Source organism: Chiloscyllium plagiosum, unplaced genomic scaffold, assembly GCF_037043375.1.
Source record: "Chiloscyllium plagiosum isolate Xiang-an unplaced genomic scaffold, Cpla_swu_hap1 HiC_scaffold_13, whole genome shotgun sequence".
Taxonomy (NCBI): Eukaryota; Metazoa; Chordata; class Chondrichthyes; order Orectolobiformes; family Hemiscylliidae; genus Chiloscyllium; species Chiloscyllium plagiosum.
Genome location: NW_028270151.1, coordinates 104481461 through 104495429, shown reverse-complemented (window position 1 = coordinate 104495429; position 13969 = coordinate 104481461).

Sequence of the window (13969 nt, the reverse complement as noted above, 5' to 3'; positions counted from 1 at the left end):
TCCGGTTAGTGGAGGGGGCTTAAGGGAGATATACATATAGTATCTCGGTAGAGCCACTGCCCATATATAAATTAAGCCCTAACCTTCCCGGCAGCCCTCGCTTCACTCCTCCTTCTCTCCTCGCCGTTCTGGAAAAATAGAGTTCGTTGTCAAGCAGGTTTGGTGGAGGTGATAGATATCAGATCCTGTCATCACTGGACTGATTCAGAGGACTCCTCTTTCCCAGTTAATAAACTCACACTTAAGTATTTATTGTCAAGTCTGTCCATTTTAAAGAAAAAAGTCTTTCCGGAGTTGTGCTGAAATGATATTTAAGTTTTGGTGTGACAAGACTATTCCATGTGCCAATGAGGTTAGGAATAGGATGGTAGTAGAGTTAAATACATGGGCAAAGAACTGGTAGAGGAGGCAGCACTTCCGATATGTGTATCATTGGGATTCCCGAGTTCGCTCTCAAATAAATCTCTATCATATTAACATAGCAGTTATATATACTCACAAGCTCCAAGTTCATCCGTCTTGCCTGTCATACTCCTCACATTATAATCAGCGCACTTCAGACTGTCAGGTCCATTGTGTTCAGTCACCTCTGTCTGTTTTTTGTTGGTCTTAGCTGTACTGGGATTAGTCGCCAACCCCGCCTCAGTCGTGTACTTGTGGACCGACTGCTCTGGTTCCCACTGTGACCCCCTCCCCCCAACGGCCACACTAGTTTCAACCCTCCTGAGTGACAACAGAAAACATGCCTGCCAGGAGATTGCTGCTAGTTCAGGTCCATCCCTTCCTTCTTGCGAACATCCTACCGACCTGCAAATCCCAATGATCCACATATCGGAGATTGCTGCCAATTAAGGTCCACCCTGTCCTTCTTGTGTTTATCCTATCGACTCAGGATCTGATGGCATTAGGCTGAAGTGTGTTTATGTAAACGCAATGAGTATTATGGGTAAGGCAGATGAGCGTACGGCCTGATTCAATACATGGGACCATGATTTTGCAACCATTACAGACACTTAGCTTGGAGAGGGACAGGACTGGGCGTTCAACGTTTCAGGGTATTGTTGTGTTAGATGAGATAGAAAGGAAGGTGAAAGAGGTGGAGGAGCTGCTTTACTAATCAGGGATAACGTTGCATTTGAACTCAGGGAGGTCGTACTGGAGGGGTCATCCACTGAGGCAATATGAGTTGAGCACAAAAATAAGATTGATGCAATTCCTGTGTTAGGATTATACTATAGTCCTTTCAACAGCCACCGAAACTTGGAGAACAAATGCGTGGGCCAGTTATGGAAAGGTGTAATAAAAACAGAGTTTCATAGTGAGTGACTACAACATCCCCAATATTGACTAGGACTCACTTACAGCAAGTGGCTTCGACGGGGCAGAATTTGTTTGGTGCATCCATGCGGGTTACTTGAAACGGTATGTGGATAGTCCACTACAGGACGGGCCATACTGGACCTCGTATTGGCTAATGAGCCTGGAGAGTTGACTGACATTTCAGGGGGACAGCATTGTGAAATCATTTTGGAAACTCCTTCCGTTTTAAGATAGCTAAGAACATGGATAAATCAGGACCATTCGAGAAGCTATGGAATTTGAGTAAGTCAAGTTACGTCAGTATCAGGCAGGAGCTAAGGAGTGTTAATTGGGAGGAGTAGCTATCAGGCAAATCCACATTTTGTGTGTGGCAACTGTTCATTAAATCCTGATTGCAATGTCATCTGGCGAACGTCCTCTCGACTGTTCGAATTTCAATCTATTTTAATTGAACAAATATTTCGAAGTCGCTGTATACCACAAAACAGCAAGAGATAATGGATGATTGTGCCCTGTCTCCTTCACTGAACCAGCTTGTCTCGACAGGCACCTAACGTTTTTATTGTGGGTCAGAGAACTTCAGAACTAATAGAACGCAGACGGAAGCCATTCAGTCCTTCATACACCCACAAGCTCTCCAACTACGCTATCTGAAAGCAGAGAGAATTATTGGAGATAGACAGAGAAAGAGAGAGAGAATGAAATAGAAAGAAAGAATGTAAAGGGAGATAAACAGAGAGGAGAGAAAACGGAGTGACAGAGTGAGTGAGAAATGAAGAGGTGTGAATCGCGGATGAAATTAGATAGATCAGGAGACAGCATGAGGAGAAATAGACAGAAGATGGAAGTTTCATTTAAAAAATCCCCTGAACCGCAAGCTCTTTGTCTGGGAGCCATACCCTGTGAGCACCATGCTGATACTGGTTGTGATCCTAGATCATTTATTTCCTATAATCTCACAGAGTTGAGTGGCTGACAGCTAAACAGAAGACAATAGACCAATTGAGCGACTCCAGAGAGAAGGTGGATTAATTTAAATGGGCTGTGCCAATAATAACAGGAACTGATAACCCCCTGAGACACTGTGCGAGAGACTGGGCCAGAGAATCTCAGTGAGGGGAATCACTGTCAGGGGAAATCAGCATCTCAGCTGTGGGTCAATTAATGACTGAAAAAGTTTGCACACCACTTCCATGGTTTAGTAATCCACATTTCACTTCATATAGCGCGATATCATGAGTGTATTTTAACAATCTTATCTCTTTGTGCATTTCATATTTTGGTTTGTCGAGAAAATCATTTTGTCGCTGTATTTTGTGTTGAATAAACACATTTCATTTCTGGGGAAGAAAGGACCTGTTCTGATGGGACAACCTTTATCGGATCCATTCTGGGACCAGAGTCCGAATGAAATGCATAACTAGGGCGGTAGACAGGGATGTAAATGGAATAGGAGTGGTGGTGGGGGTGGAGGAACCGGAATCAGTTATAGGGGTAATTAGAATCCTGAATTAAAAGAGGAGGTAAAAGTGCAGAATTCAGGATAGATTATTAAAATCTCCATTACAGACATAAATAGGATAGAGTATCTAGAAATTATTAACAAACAAACTTCAACCACACTGGAAAACGAATGACAATGAGAGGAGGGATGGTTAATACAGGACTGACAGTGTTATATCTGAATGCATGCAGTATGAGAAATAGGGTAAATGAATTCTTGACCCAGATCGCAATGGGCAGGTATGGCGTGATGGGCATCACGGAGACAAGGCTGCAAGGGGATCAGGATTGGTGGCTAAATATTCAAGGATATGCACCCTATCCAAAAGATACGCAGGTGGGCTGACGAGGTGGGGTTGCCTTATCAGTAAGAAATGAAATAAAATCAATTGCGAGAAATAACATAGGGTCAGATGGTGTGGCATCTGCATGGGTAAAATTGAGGAAACACAATGTTAAAGCAACCACATTTGGAGTCTTATACAGGCCTCCAAACAGTAGTGAGGAGCTGGGCCATCAAATACATCAGGAGATAAAAAAGATGTGTAGGAAAGGCAAGGTTACAGTGATCATGGGCGATGTCAATATGCAGTGGGACTGGGAAAATCAGATTGGTAATGGATTGTAAGAAAAGAAGTTCATGGAATGTCTACAAGATTTTTTTTTGAGTAGCTTGTAGTGCAGTCCACGAGGGAACAGGCAATACTGGTTTTCGTGTTGTGCAAAGAGGCAGACTAGATAAGGGATCTTAAATTGAAGGAAGCCATCGGAAGCAGCGATCATAACATGGTTGAGTTTATTCTCCAATTTGAGAGGCAGAAGATAGAATCAGAGGCAACAGTACTTCCGCTGAATAAAGGCAACTGCAGAGGCATAAGGGAGAAGCTGGGTAGAATTGACGGAGACAGTAGCCTAGCAGAAAAGACAGTAGAACAGCAATGGCAGGAGGCTCTAAGAGTAACTTAGGAGACACAGCAGAGATTCATTGCAAGGAGAAAGAGGCATGGTACAGGGAGGATGAGGCAACCATGGCTGACAAGGGAAGTGAGGGATAGCATCAAAGCAAAAAGGAGAAGCATATAATGTGGTAAAGGACAGTGTGAAACCAAAGTATTGGGAAGCTTACAAAGATCAACAGAGGGCAACAGAAATGTATAAAGAGGATGAAAATTAAATAAGGGGGTAAGCTAGCCACTTAGATATATAAAGTGCAAAAGTAGATAATGGAAATGATGCCAGAGTGGTAGTGGTGGGGAACAAACGAATGGCTGAGGAACTTTGCATCAGTCTTCACAGTGGAAGACACGAATAATTTCCGAAAACATCAACAGAGTGAGGGGAAGAACGGAGCATGGTGGTCATCACCAAAGAGAACGGGTTAGAAAACTGAATGGCCAGAATGCAGATAAATCATCTGGACCAGAGGGACTACACTCAAGCCTTGTAAGGGAGATAGCTGAAAGCGTTAGTTGTGATCTTTCAGGAATGACGAGAATAAGGAAAGGGCAAAGTGGACTGGAAAATCGCTAACGTGATACCCCGTTTAACAAGGGATTAAGGGAGAAGACGGAAAATTACAGACTGATTAACCGAACCTCAGTTGTGGGTAAGATCCTGAAATCCATCATGAAGGATGTGATTTCTGAATACTTGGATGTAAATGGTAAAATAGGGCAGAGTTATTTTGGTTTCATCAAGAGGCGGTCATGCCTGACAAACCACTAGAATGTTTTGTGGAAGTAATGAGCAGATTTGGAGAACCAATGGATATTATCTAACTGTACTTCAATACGTTTTTTGTCAAATTGCTACACTGGAGGTTATTGAGAAAGGTGACCCATGGTGTCAGATGCAACGTGCTGGCATCGATTGAAGCTAGCAAAAAGTAAGGGTAAAATGTGCCTTCTCACGATGGCAGTCAGTAACAAGCATTGTTCCACAAGACTCATTGTTGGGAGCACCAAATTTCACATTATACAGTTAATGATCTATATGAAGAAACTGAGGGCACTTTGGCTAATTTTTATTATTAGAATCACTGGAGTGTGGAAACAGGCCATTTGGCAAAATAAGTCCGCACCAACCCTCCGAACAGTAACCCAAGCAGACCCAATCTCTGCTGACTAATAACGTAATATATGGGCAGTTTAGCATACCCATTTTACCTAATCTGCGCATGTTTGGACTGCAGGAGGACACCAGAACACCCGCAGGGAACCTATGCAGATATGGGGATAATACACAAACTCCAAACTAGCATTGACCCGAAGTGGGAATCGAACCTGTGTCCCTGGCACTATACTAACCACTAAGCCACTGTGCCACCGACAACCTGATGTTCAGACAGTACAAAGATATGAAGACGGTCAGATAGCATTGAAGAGGTGGTGAGCTTGCAGAAAGTTGCTCCACCGATTCTCCTCAGCTTCCCAAACCTCTGTACTTGAACCCCACCCTTCCTACCACAACAAGGATAGACCGCCATGGTCCTTAGCTTCCACCCCACCAACCTCCAGATAGAATCATCATCCTCCACTATTTCTGCCACCTCCAGTCAGACCCTACCACCAGAGATATATTTCCCTCCCCACCTCTATCAGCATTCTGCGGAGAGCATTCCCTCCACAACTCCCTCATTAAGGCCACGTCCCAACCCCCCAACCAAGCCATCATCCACTCCCAGCATCTTCCCTTGCCATACCAAGTTGTGTAAAACGCGCGCCTACACCTTCCCCCTCACCTCCATCAAAGGCCCCAAAGGATCCTTCCACATCCCGTAGACATTGTACTTTGTCCATTGTTCCCTGTCTCCTGTACATTGAGGAGACAGGATGTCAACTTTTGGAAAGTTTCAGGGAGCATCACTGACACACACACACACACACACACACACACACACACACACACACACACACACACACACACACACACACACACACACACACACACACAATGACCCTACCACCCTATGGCCGAAAACTGCAACTCTCCCTCCCAATCCGCCAAAGACATGCCAGTCCTGGGGCTGCTCCACTGCCAAACCCAAGTCACCCAACACCTGGAGGAACAACATCTCATCTTCCACCTTGGGACCGTGCAACCACACGGTATCAATGTCAATTTCACCAGTTTCCTCATCTCACCTTCCCCACCTTATCTCACATCGAACACTCCAACTTCGCACTATCCCTTTGAACTGTCCAATCTGTCCATCTTCCCTGACCTTCACGATCACAACCCACCTTCGTCGAACTATCGCCTTCCACGCTACCATCCCCCCAGCCTCACCCTCTCCTATTTATCTTTCAGCCCCCTTCCGCGCACCCTCCTCAATCCTGACGAAAGGCTTATGCCTAAAATGTCGCACCTCCTGCTCCTCGATGTTGCCTGACCGGCTGTGCTTTTCTAGCACCACCCTTTTGGGCTGTGATCTCTTGCATCTGCAGTCCTCACCTTCGCCTGCAGAAGGATGTGGGCAGTTTGGGAGATTGGATAAAGAACTGGGAGATAGAGCACAGTTTGCAAAAGTGTGTGGTCGTGCTCTTTGCCAGAAAGACAAGAGGCATGGACTATTTTCAATATTAAGAGTAAAATCAGAAGTCTGAAGTGCAAAGAGACTTGGGAGTTCTAGTCCAGGAGTCTCTCAAGGTAGACTTGCAGGTTGTCAGTAGGAAGGAAAGCAAATACAATGATGCTATTCATTTCCAAAGGGTTTGAATATAAAAGCAGGGATATACTTCTGAGGCTGTATAAGGCTCGGGTCAGGCTACATTTGGAGCATTGTGTGCAGTTTTGGGTCCCGTATCTCAGGAAGGATGTGCTGACACTGGAGGATGTTCAGAGAAGATTCATTGGAATGGTTTTGGAATGAAAAGCTTAACATATGTGGAACATTTGAGAACTCTGGGTCAGTATCTGATGGAGTTTAGAATTATCTGGGGCATCTAATTGAAACTTACCAAATACTGAATGACGTGGACTGAGAGGATGTTGGAAAGATGTTTCTGTTGATAGGAGAAACTAGGACTCGAGATCCCAGCATAAAGGGAAGACCTTTTAGAATAGAGATAAGGAGAAACTTCTTCAGCCAGAGAGTCGCGGTTCTATGGAATTCACGGCCACAGAAGCTGTAGAGACCAGGTCATTATGTATATTTAAGACTAAGCTCGATAGGTTCTTGATTGTCAAGGGGATCAAGGGTTATGGGGAGAAAGCGGGAGAGTGATGTTGAGAAGCTTAACAGGTATGATCAAATGGAGGAGCAGACTCAATGGGCAGAAAGGCCACATTTCTGCTCCTTTGTCTTCTGGTTTTATGTTTAATATTGGTTGTCCTCATCCCTCACTATAGATGCGTCCTGATTCTGACCTAATGATTTATAAAGAGGCACGTTCCAATACTGATGACTAGCAATATCATTATCTCTCCCTCCAGTCGCAGCAGCCATTTCCTCCAATTCTCTCTGATATCTGTCTCCTCCCCAATCTCATAATCACACAGTAATTGAAGTCCAATAAATAATACTTCATCAGAGGTCATTGACATCAATAACATTAACAGCATGACCCTCACTTGCCCCTTCTGATCAACAAATAACAATCTGAATTGTATTTGTCACGTACAATTCTCTGTAACATATCCATGCAGTTTGCCTGTTATAATCCATGTTTTCTTAAGTACATTTTCCCATCAGATTTTGGACTATAAAAGTTCATTCATCAATATAATCACTTATCAATAATTTCAGGCTATAAAAAGTTTCCATTGATAAGTGGAGAAACTGGTTAATGTTCCAACTATCCTCTGTCATTTCTCTCATATTCAAGGCAGATTGAATGATTACACACAAACAATCTGCCATCTCCAACATCCCTTCCCCCAGTCACTCCCACATATCCCATGCTGAATGTGTAAATGTTAAACGTTATTTTGAATTTTAATAAAATTAATTTTGAATTGAATGTGGTTTACTGGAGCTATTTGTTCACCGACTGTGATTATTGTCAATCTCTGTGGATTCTAATTATCCCAGTGGAGGGTTTCCATCGTTAAACGATAAATGGGCTCTGTCAATGTATTTTCCCATAGTGTGAGAGGGAGCATCACTGACAGCACTAACAGGGATCAGCAGCTCCAAAGGAAAGGGAGGAGAGATCAGAATCTGAGAACATTACACTCGAATGTTCCAACAATGGATCAGAATCTAAGAACATTAGACTTGAATGTTCCAACAATGAACAGGAGTTTATCCTTGGGTCTTTACTTTCTTTCTCAGCCTTGGATATCATTAGCATGGCGGATCCAGGAAAGCCTTTGGATTATTCAAGGTGGTTGCTATCCCATCCTCGCTATAGTTGGTGTTCCTAGTAAGTCATTCTCTTTGAATGTTAAACTGGATTGAACTGAATTTCTGCTCATGATATGTAAATATTAGGAAATGGAAATCAATGTCTTCAGTTCCAATCAAATATTCCTTTCCTGATTAAATATATAACTCAAATTACTATTTACAAATTACTCACTGATATGCGAGAAGGAACCGGACTGTTCTCAAACACCATAATCCTTTCTGTCCTGCACAAATTTACATTTCCATATCCTGCCCTCCACCAATCCTGTCCAATACCACCATTATGATATCCCAGCCGCCTCCTCAGCCTCAGTGCAATTCCTGAATGAACCATCGTTTGTGTTTTTGTTAAATCCGATACAGCTGTTTCTTCAAGTCTCTTCAAACCACGTGTCCACTACAAAATAATTGCATTTGAGATGTTTAACTTGTTCTCTGCACAGAGTCTGTTAGATGTAAGACAGTGTATAGTGCTCAAGTCATTCACTCTTAACCTACTGCTATCGAATAATAATCCATTGATATCATATGAAAGAAATTGATATAATTAAAATAAAACCATTATCATTTGTGAGAAAAAGCCCATCTGCTTGCCACATGTCCTTTTGAGAAGACAATGGGTCATCCTTGCCTGGTCAGGTCTCTGTGTGACTGCAATCCCACAACAATATAGTTTACTCTTTACTGTCATGTGGAACAGCTGAATCAGCCACTCAGTTTTACATCGGTATGACATGCTGGCCTGACCAGGGCTGCACACATCTCGTGAGCGAAGAACAATGGAAAGATAGCTCCTTCCTCTCCCTGTTTACCATATTCCGACAGCTCGTTTCAATTCAGGTAGGTGACCATTCCTTGTTTTAGGTGTATTCTATATCTTTGAAATTTTTCACAAGAGTGATGTTCATCTCCATCTTTGGTGTTGGCTTTCTTGATGTTGATGTACAAACGTAAGGAACTTGTACATTTCACGTCAGTCTCAGGGCATAGAGAAGGAATGGCTTTTTTACACCACAGGAAAGAAACAGAGACGGCAAAGTGAGGGAATTGAATTATTGTGATAATCTCTGAGAGTGTTGTTGAGGCATTATTTAGGGTATTGTGGGCAGATTTTCTTTCCTTTATAAGGAATGATCTCCTCATCACAGAGAGAGTGTGAAAGAGTGTCAACAATCACAGGGATCATGGTACCATGAGGAGTGAATAAAGATTAATCTGTAGTGCTGTGAGAGAATAAGAGGTGATTGCATTGAAACTTGAGGGGAATGGACAATCACTCATTATGTTCTAAACAGACGCTAAGAACGCGATAAACTCCATTGTTTGGTTTTTTTACGTGGATTAAAATTCTCGATAGTTTAAGTGCCTCTGAGAACATTTCCCCTACTTCAGCCCCACTCTCCATGTCGATTGACAGAAACACTTTAACAGCACAAGCCTGAATGTTGTCCGGGTCTTGCTGCATATGGACACAGACTGGTTCAGGAGCTGACAGTGTACAAAATGTTCTGAATATTGTCTGATCTTCAGTGACCACCACAACTTCTGATCTTATGGTGGTGGAAAGGATTGATGCAGCAGCTGGAGCTGTTTGTGCTAAGGAAGCTCCCCTGAGGATCTCTTGAAGTAATGCCCTGGAACTGAAAGGATTGATGTCCACAAACCACGCATATCTTGCGTTGTGCTATGGATGACCCCAACCAGAAGAGATATTGTGGCTGATGCCCACTAAATTTAATTTAGTCAGCGTTCCTTGATACCATCCTGAGTCAACTCCGGCCTTAATATCAGGGTCTGCCCTTCTTAGCTCCTGTGTTCACCTCTTCCGAACTCATCAATAGGTTATTGTGTCTGTGTGGGGAGTGTTTTCTTCTCACAGAGGGGAATGAATGTCAGGAACTATCTGGATGAGAGAGTTCGGGGATCTAGATCACTGAAAGTAGTTACAGAGGAGGTAGATTGGTTTTTGCCCACTATCATTGAGTTGAAGGGTGTGAGAATTGGGAATTGAATGGAATTGTTACAAACAGTGGATCAGCCATCATGGTATACAATGGCACAGCAGGATTGACTGGCCGAATTAACTCATCCTGTTCCTTATGTTCTCATATCCTGTATCTGGAAAGTTAATGGTTGTAATTTTCCTGAATGTTGCAGTCAGAGAGCGCAAATTATTTTGTGTATCATCTCTGAGTGATGTCTGTGGGCTGTATTCACAGTGAATCTGCGTCCACTACATCACCAACAAATGGACCACAGGTTGCAGAGCGGAAACACTCTGTAAAGAGACCAGAGGCGTCTTTCGAACCCAGCTTGTATTGCCCAATAACATTTTCTAACCCACACCATACTGTGTGTGTCAGTCTGGAGGAACTGAATGATATCCTATGTTACTGTGAATCAGGTATTTGGCGCAAGTGGCCTCCATCTGCTCCTGTGCGGGGATGAATAGAACATTGGAACATTTTAGTGAGGAGCAGGAGTGGGTCATTAACCACTTTGCCACTGCTATCCCAGGTACTAGGTTCGTAGCTGATCTGGTTGTGGTCTTAGCAGCACTTTTCTGTATGCACCTTTGCCATTCATTCATTTCTCTGTTCAATACAAACACCTCGACATCACACACTTCTGCGAAAGGGAATTCCCACTTTTACAGCTCTTTCAGAATTTCTCATTCGTGTTCCAACCAATGTTACAGGGTCACTGATTCCTTTTGCAGTCACACTCCTCCACTGGTTACAAGAAATTTCAAAGTTTAGTGATAAGGCCAATGATATAAGTGTCAGCCTGGCTCATCTTCTAGAAAAATGTGACAAACACACAAACGTGCACCTGCATGCACACATGAATACACACATTTTAAGACAAATAGCTGAACTCTTAACAAATGGAAAGATGACAGAATGTCCCAAATGTTATTCGGTCCTCTGAAGTTCTTCCGTTCACACAAGCTGCTTGTAATGGGCTATCTCCCCGGAACTGTTGGATTTGGTTCAATTCGCTTTACGTCAGATAATGGAAAGGTGCCAAAGAATCTTTCATCAGGAAACCCCCACGATTGGTAAAGATGACGCAGGATTTTTTTCTCTTGTCAGGTGGAAGAAAATGAGGTGGGGGCACTCGGCTGCTGCTTCTGAGGCAGGTAACATCTTTATCCTTCCCTGTGTTAAAATATGCAATAATACCAACTGAACACCAAAAAGGACCATGTGATTTCCTTGAAAATTCTCTGCAATGGATGATAAGATCCTATATACAAGTGCATCATTACTGCTGTTGTACACAGTGCCTTTTCTGAGCCAAAAAAACCCAAAATCCCAGCTGCATGATTTCATGGCATGTTTACATGTGTCTGCATAATTTTAAGAAATCGGTTGATGTCTTCATTATATCTGCGTTAAAATCAATGTTATGACAGAGTGCGAAGCCCTTCTGCTAATTTAAACCAGGCACACAGAAAAAAAATCACCTCGCCTCATAGTCTGTAAAAGTGTGCTTGACAAAGAACGACCAAATCCCACTATCTATAGAAAGCAATAATAGTTTATTCTTTAACTCCAAGAAAAAAATAGAATATTAAACAACAACTTTCTACACTGTACTCATCCTGGTCTGATCAGTTTATCTACTTCCTACTCTACAGCAATGTACTGATCCAATAAAACCACCCGATTAAGATTTCAAAAAAAAAAATGGATTTCAAAACCTCCAGCGAGTTATGTCAATTTTCCTGTGAATCTTCCTCTGTAGGTTTTCCCGGGTCTTTTCTTCGGTCTTCTACTGCACAGATTTCATAGAAACAGGTACGTTTCAAAGAGCGATTCTGCAGGCAGTCTGCATTTATTAGTGCTTTTTGCCGCCCTGTCTAACTGTTCAAAATGCCCGATTTTATACCCCAAAACACCAGAATGTCTCGTTGGTTGTATAGCATTAAAATTCAAATTCGTTTGGATTTTGGTTTCCTGGGGCGTAAGTTAAACTGTTTGGCCTAAATCGAATTTGTTGTATACCATAGCACTCAGCTCAACTGTTTCTTTCAGTCAAATGTTACTTTTTAAAACAAAATTCAGCACGCTCTGTGTTTGTTAAGTCCTTGCCAATTTTTACTCTCTTTAAAAGGTGCAGTACACGCCTATGCATTTTTATCAATCAACACATTTTATTCTTAACATTTATTCTGTAGTTTCAAACACCCTAACAAGAGAAAATATGTATCCAGCTAAGTTTTCACAAAATCGTGGATGGTCCAAAAAGATTTCGCATCCAATACCTAAACTAGTAATGCTTCTTATCAAAAAGCCTCCCAGGAACGTGTGTACATGGAGAAGGAGGGGCATGCTTTGGGCACATTCCTGATGAAGGGCTTATGCCCAAAACGTTGACTTTCCTGCTCCTTGGATGCTGCCTGACCTGCTGTGCTTTTCCAACACTTTTCGACTCTGATCTCCTGTATCTGCAGTCTCGTTGTCCAGATGCAGTAAAACATTGCTACGATTAAACCCGATACCCTTTCCCAGAAACAATATCATTTCATACCGCTTGCGACATCTGCAGACTAACTGAATGGATCGGAGCAGAAGTTGGCCATTCGGCTGCACCATTCAGAATGCTCATGGCTGATCCGAATGTTCTGACCATCTGTCTCGGGTCTGTTCCCAATATACATTGACCCTCCTGTCCAGGAAAGATCACTCGAGGTCAGCCTTGAATATCTTAAAAAACCGCGTCTTTACTGCTCCCTGAGGAAAAGGGCACCACAGATAGCACAACACGAAAGGGAAAGGAGCGTCCTTATTTCATTGCAGGATCCATTATTATAAAACTGTGTTAAGCTAACATCAAATTGTCACCTTTTTGAAACATAAGTACAGAATAATTAGGAATAGACTTTTACAGCCCCCTAAGCCTGTCCAACTCTTTCCAATCAAATATGTAGTAAACTCATTCTTTGCCCCTGTCCCAGGAAGAGAATCCCAGATAGCATAACACCACACGAGCATTAAAAAAAGGAGCAGAATTAGGCCATTCGGCCCATAGAATCTGAATGTCATTTAATATTGGCTTAGAAGTTTCTGAACATCATTCTAGTGACTTCTCTCGGTAACCCTTGATACCTTTATTCATCAAAAACCTATCTATCTCTGGCTTATAGACACAAGTGCCTGCGTTTCTGTGTATCTGCATGCGTGCGTGTGCGTTTGTTCATGTGTTTGTGTGTCTGTGTATTTGTGTGTATAGATTTGTTCTTCCGTGTATTAGCCTCTGCGTTTTATCTGTTTAAGTCTGTTTGTGTGTAACTGTGTATGTCTCTGCATGCCTCGACATGTGTGCGGGTCCATCTCATTGCATGTGCTGTGGGTGTTTGTGTATTGCAGTATTTACATATGTCTCTTAGTATTTCAGTGTCTGCATCTTTCTGCAATGAAATATTTGTTGTTTTGGGAGGAAAAGAAGTAGCGGAAAAGACAGAGCGGTTAAAGTGAGAATTGCCCTCCACAAAACATTGCTTCTTACTCAGTTGGTAGGACATGGATATTATAGAATCTCCATACGATTCACTCAGTCCTCTCCGGCACATGCCAGGGTCCTCCCAACATGGCGGGGAGAGGGGAGGGGGGAAAGGGAACGGATATCGGACACTTCACCACCCGGCTTGGCCCTTTCTGTCTTGTTCCAGGCTGTTTATCCTGGAATGGGAGAAACGTAAGTGGGGAATGAACTGTTCGTACTGTTGTAGGTGTGGTGGGAGGGGGAGGGTTGCTGAATGGTGAGGTGTCTGGAGGGAGTCAGTCCACA